The sequence below is a fragment of the Oratosquilla oratoria genome, chromosome 17 (genome assembly GCF_046742065.1).
Source record: "Oratosquilla oratoria isolate Oo_2021 chromosome 17, ASM4674206v1, whole genome shotgun sequence".
Lineage (NCBI taxonomy): Eukaryota > Metazoa > Arthropoda > Malacostraca > Stomatopoda > Squillidae > Oratosquilla > Oratosquilla oratoria.
The window spans coordinates 5,597,638-5,610,137 of record NC_134793.1 but is presented as its reverse complement, the minus strand read 5'-3'; the positions used below and the strand labels follow the sequence as shown (position 1 = coordinate 5,610,137).

The 12,500-nt window shown below is 41.8% G+C and overlaps 1 pseudogene; it reads left to right on the top strand.

Moving 5' to 3' along the window:
* The window catches only part of LOC143034369 (guanine nucleotide-binding protein subunit alpha-14 pseudogene), a 27,772-nt pseudogene that overhangs the window by 792 nt on the left and 14,480 nt on the right, over nt 1-12,500 (top strand).

Below are 12,500 nucleotides of genomic sequence, written 5' to 3'. Positions count from 1 at the left end.
TACCCACACCTGCCTACGAATGCTGCCTTGAACCTGCTCTTACTTTGTCTATTCCTCCTCTTTCCGTGACTAGCGTAAATCCACCTGGATTATTGCCCTTACTCTTATAATGCACAGCAGGCTCCGCCTCCTGCAACCCATAGATATCCAGAGCTTAAAATAGCTGGCAAAGAAGTGCTAGAAATAAATCTGGCAAGCGGCACCTGGCAACCCATCTCCCCACGCGTAGGTAGTCAAACTGCCTTCTGCTGCCACAACAGTTCAGTCTAGCATAACAACACAGCAAGGGGGAACCAGGCAATTCCTCGTAGTTTCCTCCCGTCCATATCCCTTCCAGTGCCAGTTCACAGCCTAGGATACTGGCATAGTGATGTGACAGTGAGTGGAGGTTCAACAAGTGAAATATTTGGCATGACACGGACAGCGCACGTGCACTGGCAGTGGGGTGTGTGAGCGCGCGCGTGTGTATATGAGAGATTGACGCTGTACACCCATGAGATGATATTTTGGTGCGTGTTGACCATCGATTCCGCTTCGTTGTCACAAATCTTATGTCCACCCCCCTTGCTGTCTGAGCACATGGGGCCAAGGTGACATTTATATAGCTGCGGCTGAATGCCTCCCGGCCTAATCTCCTCACCTTTTAAGGTGGCAAAGTTGAAGGAGAGGAGAAGGAAGAGAAGGAGGCGACAGTGGTGACAGCGAGCAAGCAAATCTCGGATAGTGATCCAGACACTGTGTTGCTTGGCTGGGAGGCCGAGTGAGCTCAGGCGATGACCAACAAATGAGGAGGTTCAGGTCGACTTGGCCGCTGCATTCAGTTTCCCCACCCAACCACGACGTTGGTAACAGTCAAATCAGACGAAACGGGAGACTTGAAAGTAGGATAAATAATGCTACTGAGGACAAGTTGTGTTGACAGAATGAAGGCGATGGTGGTAGTAGTGGTGATGGTGGTGGTATTGGTGGTGGTAGGAGTTGGGTTGGTTGAGAAGCGTGCAAATGCTGGAGGTGAAAAAAAACGGAGCCGAGCAGGTGAATTTGGATTGTGCAGGAACGTTGAATGAACTGATAGAACGTGGAAATGCGAAAGAACAACAAACAAAACATATAAAGACGAGGCGATGCCAAACGAAGTGATGTTAGGAGAGGATAAAAATGTTAGATGAAGATGGTGTTGGAAGATAAAGATTATGTTAGACGAACATGAAAAATTCAAACAAAGATGGCGATGAAAATATAGAATAATGCATTAGACGAAGATGGTGTCAGATGAAGAGAAGGAAGATGGGATTTGACAGCGGTTCTCTCGAGAGGACGTGGGAGATACGAACTGAGGTGAGGGAGGCGGGTGATCTCCGAGAACAAAGACAAGTACACCCAAGACGTGTCTGATGGAGTTGTGACGGAAGAGGCGAGGGAGCCCCTCCCTTGGCGTCAAGATGATGCAGAATGGGCGGAAAAGAGACGGAATAAGTGTGCAGGTGGGGAGGAGGAGGAGGATGGCAAAGAGTAGAGTGACAGGAGGATCAAAGGGAGAAGTCGGAAAGTGGGAGCGAAAACGTAACCCATTGTTTATTTTCATCCATTGTTTGGTTATGAGTTTTGATTTATTTCATACTATTGTTACCGGTCATTTCTTTTGGCCTGCAACCCAACCTCGTTATGGGCCAAAAAGTCTCCTGTCGGGCCCTGCCTTGCCATAGGAATCCGTTGTAATGCAATGTATATTTGAGGTTGTAAGGAGGGGTAAGTAGGCAGAGGTTTGAAGGGGGGCCAGGACTTGTAGGATATTGGCAGGTCTTCATCAAGTAAAAGTCAGGTAACAGAGTATTATCTAAAGAAACACCTTGTGAGGATGGGGTCTTTATTAGTATGACGTTGCGCTTGTTCCAGCCTTATCAAATACATGATTTTGATAAAGCTGTAATAAGCGAAACGTCGTACTAATAAAGGCTACGTTCTCACTTGATGTTTCTTTTGATAGAGTTGTCGGAAACTGCCAATTTCATACAAAAAGGTCAAGTTGCAGAATAATGTTTGTTGGGAAAGTAGATCCGGGAAGGCTAGTGGAAAAGAACAAGAAGGGGAAAAGTGGAAGATAAAAGAAAGGTGCACGGGACAGGAAACTCAACAAATAGGAGTCGGAGGAGGCTGGGTGTCAGGTACGAGGAAGAAATGTGAACGCAAGAAGAGAGGGAAAGGAAACGAAAGAAGAGGGAAAACCACATCAGGAAAAATATCGGAAGTGTGTTCCTCCGCCGTATTTATCTTTTTTTTTCAGTTGCATTTATCTGGTTGTGCTGTGCAGACGTGAAGCCAGGCTGCCAGTGCTATTTTCCTTTCAACGTATTTTTTAAACAGATGAACATTCCTTCCCTCTTATGTGTGTGTGTGTTAACGGATGTATTCACGGAAATATTGAATGATATGGAATCGAATTGATCTCTTTTTCCCTTTTAGCTCGACTCAAACCGTATCTATTGTCGAACTCACAATACACTGGGTTCAGACTTTCCTTCCAGTGGCCATAAAGTTAACATACTGACTGTAAACCACCAGAGGTTCAGCATCAAGGATGTGCCCAATTTGCTAGGATGAGCAAAACGGATTATACCACATTGAAAAACAGAGAGAATGAGCGGATGTCAGACACGGCCAAAAATTTGTTAGGTGTGTGTGTGTGTCTGTGGGTGGGTGTAAGACTGTGTGTGTGTGTGTTTTTTTTATTTTAGTATTAACCCGGCCCAGTGCAACAGGGATAAGGTAGTTTCCCAGTATTCTATCGACAATTTCAACTCATACGGTAAATGTACATAACTCTAATCATCCCACGACAAATTCATGTTATATATATATTATATATATATATATATATATATATATATACATATATATATATATATATATTACTGATCACAGAAGACAGGACTAGAGACGGGTTGTCTATATATTTCGACTGCAGTGAGCAGCCGAAATATATAGAAACCCGTCTCCAGTATTTTTCCTGTGGTATTAGTTGATATATATATATATATATATATATATATATATATATATACATATATATATATATATATATATATATATATATATGTATACATTTGTCACTGTATATGTAAGTATGGGATCATGTGTTTCACTCATGATCGACAGCTATTTCCCTACCGGACGAGAGCTTAGATATCATATGTGGACCGAACTGTGTGTGTGTGTGTGTGTGTGTGTGTGTGTGTGTGTGTGTGTGTGTGTGTGTGTGTGTGTGTGTGTGTGTGTGTGTGTGGTCAACTAAATAAAAACAAAAATTCGTATGTTCAAACCTTACTCTCGAAGAGAACTTTTGGATGCAAGTTATGTCAACTTTATTGAAAAAAATTATGTGCATATATATATATACATATATATATATATATATATATATATATACATATATAAACAAATATATATGTGTGTGTATGAACAATGCAAAATTGATTAATGAATAAATCTAATAAAAAATCATACAACTAGGACTAAATTTTATGTAGGACCCCTAAATCCCACTCCGTCACATAGAACACCATGTCAGGTATTTCCTGAGCTGAATAGAATTGCCTTATAGTGTGTGTGTGTGTGTGTGTGTGTGTGTGTGTGTGTGTGTGTGTGTGTGTGTGTGTGTGTGTGTGTGTGTGTGTGTGTGTGTGTGTGTGTGCACGCTCATCCACCTGCTCATGTGCATTTTTGTGTGTGTTTTTTTAAGTTTGTGTTTACCCTTTGTTCTTGCAAGTGTTTCGTGTTCGATTGTATGTGCGCCTTTGTTTTTTACTGTTAAAACACTTGTAATATGATGACTATTGCGTGTATTTTGTCGACATATTTCGAAGGGAGCCAAATAGGAAAATACATTTAATTGTCCGTGGAAGAATAGAATAAATGATTAATTTTTATTGTTAATTAAAACATTTGTATTTCTGATGCCTGTTTCGTGTATTTTGTCGACATTTTTCAAAGGTTGCTAAGAAGGAGAATATGAAATTGCCCGTGGAAAAATATATTATAGATAATATATCAAATCTAGCTGTCGGTGTAGGGAGGTGTCCTGAAGATCCCTTTCTGAACGAGTCCGTGGTATAAATTGACACGTGATTCCTAAAGCCCCTGTCACACATACGCGACTCAAGTAAGTTCAATTGAGTAGAAATGACTTACGTTACAATCTTTTATTTTTCGAATCTCCAAAAGTCAAATTACTTTTGCGTTATATATTGAGAAGCTGAATGACGAACCAAGATAAGATAAATCTATACGAATATTAAGCATATTGTTGAGTTGTATTTAGGGAAGTCTAGAATAATGTAAGCGAAGTCGTCTCCCAGGTTTTCAAATTCACAGCACGAAGACTTCTGCCATCCGTTAAGCAAGATGCCTCTGACGCCAGCCCGTGACGTATATGGTAATTTGCCTTAAGGTACGTTTTACTTCGGTGCGATTATTGCTCAACGATAATCGTTCATGGTTCGATGATGATCGTCCAACGATTGTCTAGAGTACCAATTCTTTGTTGTTTGTATGGGGCTTAGAGCTGCAAAATACGTGGCTGGTCATTATAACCGAACCTACCAACGCGCTTACCCAAACATGATGCATAATGCGCGTCACTCGCCACTGACAGTGGTAGGCTAACAACACTGAGCAAAATGTACCTGTAGACCTTTGTGAATTCAGCATTTGTAGTAGACTCAACCGCTTTTGACCCTACAAGACACTAGCAAGTGATACCCACGTTCATGTGATTATATATGTATAATTTCCCTCTTGTATTTATGAGCTCTTGAGGTAATTGATTTATTAATAGTTTCTACTCCACTTCTCAGGTTTTTCCCTGTTATGTCTACAAGCTTATTAAATTTGCGATATTCTGTATTCTTGTAGAAAACCTGCACTAAGCTTGTCATTGTTTCAGCTCTTTAGTCCCGTCCACAAACTTTTCGTAAAAAATGTGAGCGAGTGCCAGTGTTGGGGCCTCTGTGTACCTCAGTAAAGCCCCCATCACGCTATCAGGATTCTCGTCAAATGTTGTGAATTTAAAGAACTGGAAAACTACTTCGCTTACATTCTAGACTTCACTAAGTCTACAATTCAACACTGTGCCTAATATTCGTATACATTGAACTTCTTTTAGTTCGTCATTCAGCTTCTCAGTACATGACGCAAAGGTAATTTGTAGAGCTGGGCGCGTTCCTAGGTGCGTTCCGCTTTAGTTTGGCTGCGGTTAGCGCTCCCAAACTATTAAAGCTTAAGAGACAGGTTCATACCGAAATAAAAGTCCGGTAGGCCACATACTATACCAAAGAAAAATTTCGTAGGCCACATACTATACCGGCACCTATATTGCTTTAATAGTTTGGGAGCGCTAACCGCGGCCAAACTAAAGCGGAACGCACTGAGGAACGCGCCCAGCTCTGGTAATTTGACATTTAGAGAATCGAAAAAAGTGTAATCCAAGTTGTTTATACTCAAACGAACTCACTTGAGTCGCCTAAGTTTGACAGGGGCTTAACTCCTTAACCCACCTCCCTCCACCCTTTGAAGTACTCCGTCACGTGATTTTGGATTGTTTCTACTTCTCATTTCATGAAATTCTTGAATTGCTCAGTTACTTATAATCTTTCTTCCTTTTAAATTGGTGCCCTTCCATCTCTGTCCTCTGTGAATGGAATTGAAATGAGTAATTTTTGTTCGCTTGTACAGAAAAGCTGCAAGGGAAATTCTAAACTACGATCAAGCACTTTTGTCTAATTAAGACATCTTCAGCGATCGGCATTTGTTTACTATTCCCTTGTGTTTTTTCCTGTATTTATAGAATCTCGCGTTTATGTGATTTTTCCTGCATATTGCTTTGTGTGTTTCTTGTCTTATAGTTTACCTTCATCGGCTTGTTTATATGACTCTGAGGTCTGTTGGGTTCCTTTTGGCATTCATGAATCTTTTTTTCTTCTTTTAACGATTCACTCCTGTATTTCGTGCAGTGTTGCATCTTGCATCTCTTACATCTTCTTACAATGCCACTGGGCTCTTGATTTATTTTTTCCTGTACTGCAAAGACTATATTGTGAGACTCAATTTAAGCCAGTTACCAGCATGATTCGTGAACATCAATTTTGGTTGTATGGGCAGCGTGTGGCACGTTTTCCTGATGTTGATCCTACTCCTCACGGGGTTCCTGTCTCCGCAAGAGAGGACCCTCGATGGAGAGGAGACGAAGAAGGGGACGACCACAGAATTCATGTTTGGGGGAAGTTGATCGAACTTTTCGAGAGTTTGGAATGGGAAGGGTGTCTGCATGTGAGCTCGCTGGAAGAGACCGTGGGGGCTGGTCCCAGCGTGTGAGTGAAGCAACGCGCCCCCTGGCGTATGCCCCCAGTGTTATGATAATGGTTTCTGGTTGAACCAGTCCCTTATACTGGGGAATTCTCCTTTTTCCTTAGACTTGAACTTGGTTTAACCTTTGTTCATGAGCCAACCCTTCCCATGGAAATTCCATAAACATTGTGCATCTGACAGAGTGCATGCTGACGTTATTACAGAAAAATCTTAATAAATTGAAACTTTTAAACTCTTTATAATGACATTGTTCTTAGATATTGATCAGTTTCTAGGTTCGATATCTTAAATGTATGTGTCAATTTTCGTTGTGCATCGTTAAGCAGTTTTTGTTAAACACATTTTTCAACAAGTCCTGTTGGTGGTTAATATATGAGTGTCAAGAAATTGTTCATATTGTTTGTCAATATCATTAATATCATATAACCGGCCATTTCTTTCTTTTTTCTATAATAGTGTCATTTCTTCTTTCAAAGTATTTTTTTTTCCATTTCTTTCTTTTTATGTTTCGACGTCGTAGTAAACTGGTGGCGTAATCGGTAGCGTGCTGCTCTCGCGTTCATTTAGTTGCAAGTTCGAGTCCCGCAACCTTCTCCGATTCCCAGCAGTAACTGCTACCTGCCCCAACAGTTCAAAGGTGACGGCTTCGGCCGCAGCTACTCAGCGCCTCCTGGCGTAAGCTCATTACATCTTCTGTCGAAGCTTATAATGGATTCGGGACTTACTCAGAGACGGATAAGGGCGTTATCACATTGGGCTATTTTTCCTCCGACTGTTGGAGCAAATTTGCAGCACGAGATGGAATCAGAAAACAAAATAGTTGGCGGTAGTGATTTTATAGCTGAAAAAGTCCTGGAGGTGGGCAGTGCGGCCGATGAGTCGGAGGTTGGCGGAAAAATAGCTTAGTGTGATAACTCCTTAAGAATGACGGTTAATAATTTCATTCACCATCCTCGTTAAGATCAGGTCCAGAAGAGTATATGATTCCCCCAGAATGTTGATTGGTAAACAATACGATGGGCGAAGTAGGACAGTTTAGTAAATTGGAAAGATCATTACTTAGCAACTGCATTCGGGTGCAGTCACAATGTTTTGGTAAAATGTATCTCAATATTTTATATAAAGATGTGTGATTTTACTCTGTTTTCCCATTATAAAGAAGCACTGGAAAATTGTTAATGAAGATGGCTTCACCAGCGCTGACAGTTGAGAATTCGTTTGAGTGAAAACGACTTCGGTTACAACGTTTTATTTTTCAAATCTCCAAATATCAAATTTTATCTTTCCGCCGTACCTAACAAAGCTGAATAATGAACTAAGAGATATAACTAATCTATACGAATATTAGACATACTGATGAAATGTTTTTGGGGAAGTCTAGGTTTCTGTAGGCGAAGTCGCATTCTAGTTATTCAAATGGAGGTTGGAGGTAAGATGTCGGAGGAAAAATACCCCAGTGTGATAGCCCCTTTACACGTCCTTGCTCCGCCCATCTTGTGTTGTCCAGTCCCTGACATTCAAAATCACAAAGAACATTTCCTCGTCAGCCTCGCCTCTCTAGATTATCATTCGTCTCTTTGTGTGAGTGTGATTCACCATGGTCTTGGACCACGTGTTGGACTCGTGATCGACAGCTATTTCCCTCCCGGAAGAGAGCTTAGAGCTCATGTATAACCGATCTATGGGTAATGCCGTGATCTTACACGCACACACACACACACCCAACTCCCCGCCCACGAGAGTTGGAGTAACGACTCGAAGAGCAGCGATACTGAAATTATTTCAGTCTGGGCGGATTCGAACTCGGACTGCTGTAGCAGCGGTTGCGAACGCTACCACTGTGAGTGTGTATGTGTAGTTAACGAATGGAATAAACTTAGTAACCATGTAGTGAGCGCTGAAACTATTGGTTGTTTTAAAAGACGGTTAGACAGCTTAATGGTTGGGGATGATAGGTGATAACGGACATGGAACTGCCTAGTGTAGATCTTGTGGTCTCTTGCAGTCTCATTTATCCTTATGTTCTTATGATCTTGTGTGAGTGATAGAGTGCGTTTGTGTGTATCTACGTAGTTGTAGTATAAGGAATTGAAGCTATGCTTATAGGGCCCCGTCTCTTTGCCTCCACCCATCAAAATTTACATTAAATTCATTTCTTTTATTGGCCTGAATTATATTTTCATACAATTCACTCCATCCGCATAGAAAACTTCATTTTCTAACATGTCAAACGAGTTTTTTTTTTTTTTTTACTTTTTCTAAGTGATCTCTTGTCAATCTTTCATCTCATACCAGCGGGTCTTCTCTGTTTATTTATTTGTTATTTACATTATCATAGTTTTTTCTATTCATTTTTTTTTCGCATCCGACCTAGATATGGACCAAAAGGTCTCCTGTCGGCATGCTCCGCCTTTGTAATCCTTTGTATTCTTTCTACACTTACTCCGCTGGACCTTGAACCCTCGTAGATTCTGGTCCGCCAACAGTAACCCTCTCCATGTCCTTTCTACATTTTACGCTGATTTAAATATCATTATCATTCCGTCTCTCTCTCTTTGCTTTTTCCAACGTGGGAAATCCCAGTTTTCTCAGTCTTTCCTCATATTAGGCGCCCAGAGAGAGGGTCATCCCCATTATTTGATCATAAAAGGCGAAAGCCTCCTCTCTCTCTCTCTCTCTCTCTCTCTCTCTCTCTCTCTCTATATATATATATATATATATATATATATATATATATATATATATATATATATATATATATCCGTACTTAACTCGAAATCATTAAAAGTGGCGGTGATGCCCCTCTGGTTCTGGACGCCTCGTATGTCTTGTCGCTTAGACTTGGGATCATTTTAGTTAACGACCTTTGCTTTTTTCCAAATTTCTTTATTTCTTTATATTTCTTGATTCTGTTTTCTTTACTTTTATTTTTTCAATATTTCTTTAACCACACCACCCTTGCTGCATATTGTCTGAAACGAATGAGATTTTCAGTAATCTTCTTCATCATGTCCTCCTCCATTTATATTCTTCAACAAATCATATCTCTGCTGCTATTTTCTTTATACGAGTCTGGTGATAGATCATCCCTGGTTAATATTCATATATAGGATCATTTTCCTCCATGTGTGACTAGATAGGATAATTTTCCTCCTTGCGCTTGTAATCGTTCGTATAGTCGCGAGAAAGGGTTAACGAAGAAAGGAAAATCACTGGGAAAGCCACAGGAGAAATTATGAAAAAAAGAGGAAGAGGGGGAGGGAGAGGCGGACAAAAATAAACACCAAACTAAAAATAGAGCGATACTAAGAATATAAACAGTGAGGTCACTTGACGTAGTAGGCGAAGAAGGTACTGGCCATACTCGACGACATAAACTGGGAAGTCCCGCGCAACCCTACCCCGCGGCATTGACGTCACTGCTCGGCCACGCTGCCTCGGTGGCAAAATGGTATCAACCTCGGCCCCCTCCACCCCTCACCCGTCCACTCTCGGCACCCGCCCCCTGGTTGCTCTGCACACATACTCCGCTCCGCTGGAGCGAGGCGCGAGTGGCAATCACCACGCAATGGGGAGGGATAGGTGGGAGGGCACAGCATCCCGTCCCAGGATTCTCTTTAAGGGACTAGAAATAATTCTTAAATACACATCTTAATATTTCGTCTTCAGATAACCAATGCTTCTATTCTTGGGCACTACTGAGTCGGTGTTAGGATTGCAATGGTGGTAAAGGAAATGTATTTAAGGAGTGTAGCAGAATTAAGGGAATGTAGTTTTTTTTTTAAGTGGAGATTACTCTACAATCACACAAAAACACGTTTCTCTGGTCCGTAGAGGTGTAAAAGAAGTCTTAGATGTCTAACGTTGTCTTTAGACGTCTTCTTCCTTAGTTTTGATTCCTAAATTGTGCGCTCCAATCAACCCGTAGCCAGCGGGGATCGTACTTGTATCTGTTGCCTTGCGATTATCTATCTATCAGAGGAGAGACCCAATCACCCTCAATACGGAGCTATTTTTCCTCAAAAACGCCTGCTGGGAGCCAGATTAATATGTCGTCGTTTTCCTGTCTCACTATCCACTAGTAACACTGTGACCATCGTTTTTTGTATCAAGTTCCGAATGGAGGAATTAATCAAAATGGCTGATGCTGTTTAACCCTTACTTCGTCAGGTAACTTTAGTCAACTAAAAGACCCCCATCGCTCTACAGTAAAAGTATCAAGGTTGAGGCTTTCCTTCCAGAGACAACCAGAATAAAGTCTCTAAAGACTCATCTGATCCAGACGGATAGAGACTTTCGGGCAGAACTAGTAGTAATAGATCTAAATTGGAAAAATTTAGAAATCAAGACGGAAATAGGCAAGAACCGGTTTAGTAAAAGACTATGTAACCATCTTATGAGCGCTAAAACTACTGGCTGATTTAAGAGAAAGTTAGATAAATTTATGGATGGGGATGATAGGTGGTAATGGACATGGAACTGCCTAATGTATGGTCTCTTGCAGTCTCCTTCTTTCTTATGCTCCTATGTTCACCTCGTTGTTGTGATGACACAGCACAGGTCATAGTTTTACGAGTTTAATTCCGTCCGAGGAACATCGCCATAGCAAAAAGGCTACAAGTGTGAAGAACAAGCGAGACCCTTCCCTGACCCTCAGTTTCTCTTCCACCAGGAGTGTCCTATGCGACAAGACTCCATGCGATGTAAGACATAGCCAGGACAAGGCAAATGGGAAAAGTAGTAGGACAATGTGTATCACTGTATACACCTATGGAGGGTCGCTGGCCGATCGGGTTTGTGCCTCGCTAGTTGCTACAAAGGTGAAGGATGTTCAAACCTTGCCGCCAGCGAGTTGGACCAAGAGTATGGTTCATTAGATTCTAGGCTACAAAGTCCTCTGTAAGGGGCACCGTACTTGTCTGTTGATAGGGGAGTTGGCGACGTTAAAATGAATCGTCATCATCATATGTACCCATAGACTTATCGTCCCTTTAAGGGGATGACCGAGTCAAAGCCCACAGTGAAAGAGAAAGCTAAATGCCGACAAGGGAGTCAGCAAAGGCCGCGCCTTCTGAGAACGAAGTCTTTATTGGTACAACGTTTCGTTCGTTCGAGGTTTACCACACACATCTACCTCTACCACTTCCCCTTAGGAGAAGATGGGGTAAGATAAGGCCTATGTTCTTTCCAGATGTGTCTATCTATCTATATACCAAAGGTTTTTTCCCCTTTACAAAGGAGGTAGCCAAGTCAAATGCATGTACCCACTCTCATCCATTACATCCCCACCCATTCCATTCTTGTCCACCACCCTTTCCTCCCTCTCATCTTAGCTCCTCGTGGATGACGGGTCATCCCTGTATCCCGCCCACTGCCCTGGGTCAGAAGCAATGTAGCAAGACACAGTAAATCCACAGCAAGGTCGGTTTCCTTAATCAACGACTCCCCCTCTCCGTCCCCCCCATGCAGAAAAACAGAAGACGGGGGGAAATCCCTTCGGGCTGCGTCAAAATATCATTCACATATAACCACACCCTACTCTCCCCATCCACCGCCTCTTCGCATCCTTGCATCACAATATCATCTTTACACAGTCACTCTCCACTCATCCCTATCTCCTGCCTTCTCCCTTCCCTGCTCAACTGACAACCCCCTCTTGCTCAAAACCTTTTCATCCCATCTATCCATCTCATCCTCGGTCATCCATTCGAGTTCACTCGCTCCACCTCTGCCTTCCACACTTCTTTTTTCCAAATATGTAAATTCGATCTACTTAAAAGGAATTGCAACGTTGGGCAAATTTTGGAAGCATATGTGAGAAAAAGAAGCTGAAGCTACTTGTCAATAAGTATAAGATGACAAGAGTAGGACAGAGATGAGCTGGAAAAGATGACTGTCTCTCAGCATCGGATGCATCAGCAGATGAGAGTAGAGGGAAGAAAATGGAGCATAAAATACTGGAAACAAAGAGATTAGCAAGAAAGTTAATAAGTCGTGATAAGTAAGTAATATGTCAACCGAGACAGAGGTGGATATGGTTTATGGTTGTTGTGGGGACTTTGGTCCTGTATGGAAACGAAATGCGGACTTAGCAACCACCTGTATGGGAAAGGGTGACACTGGTGGGGGTTGGTTCT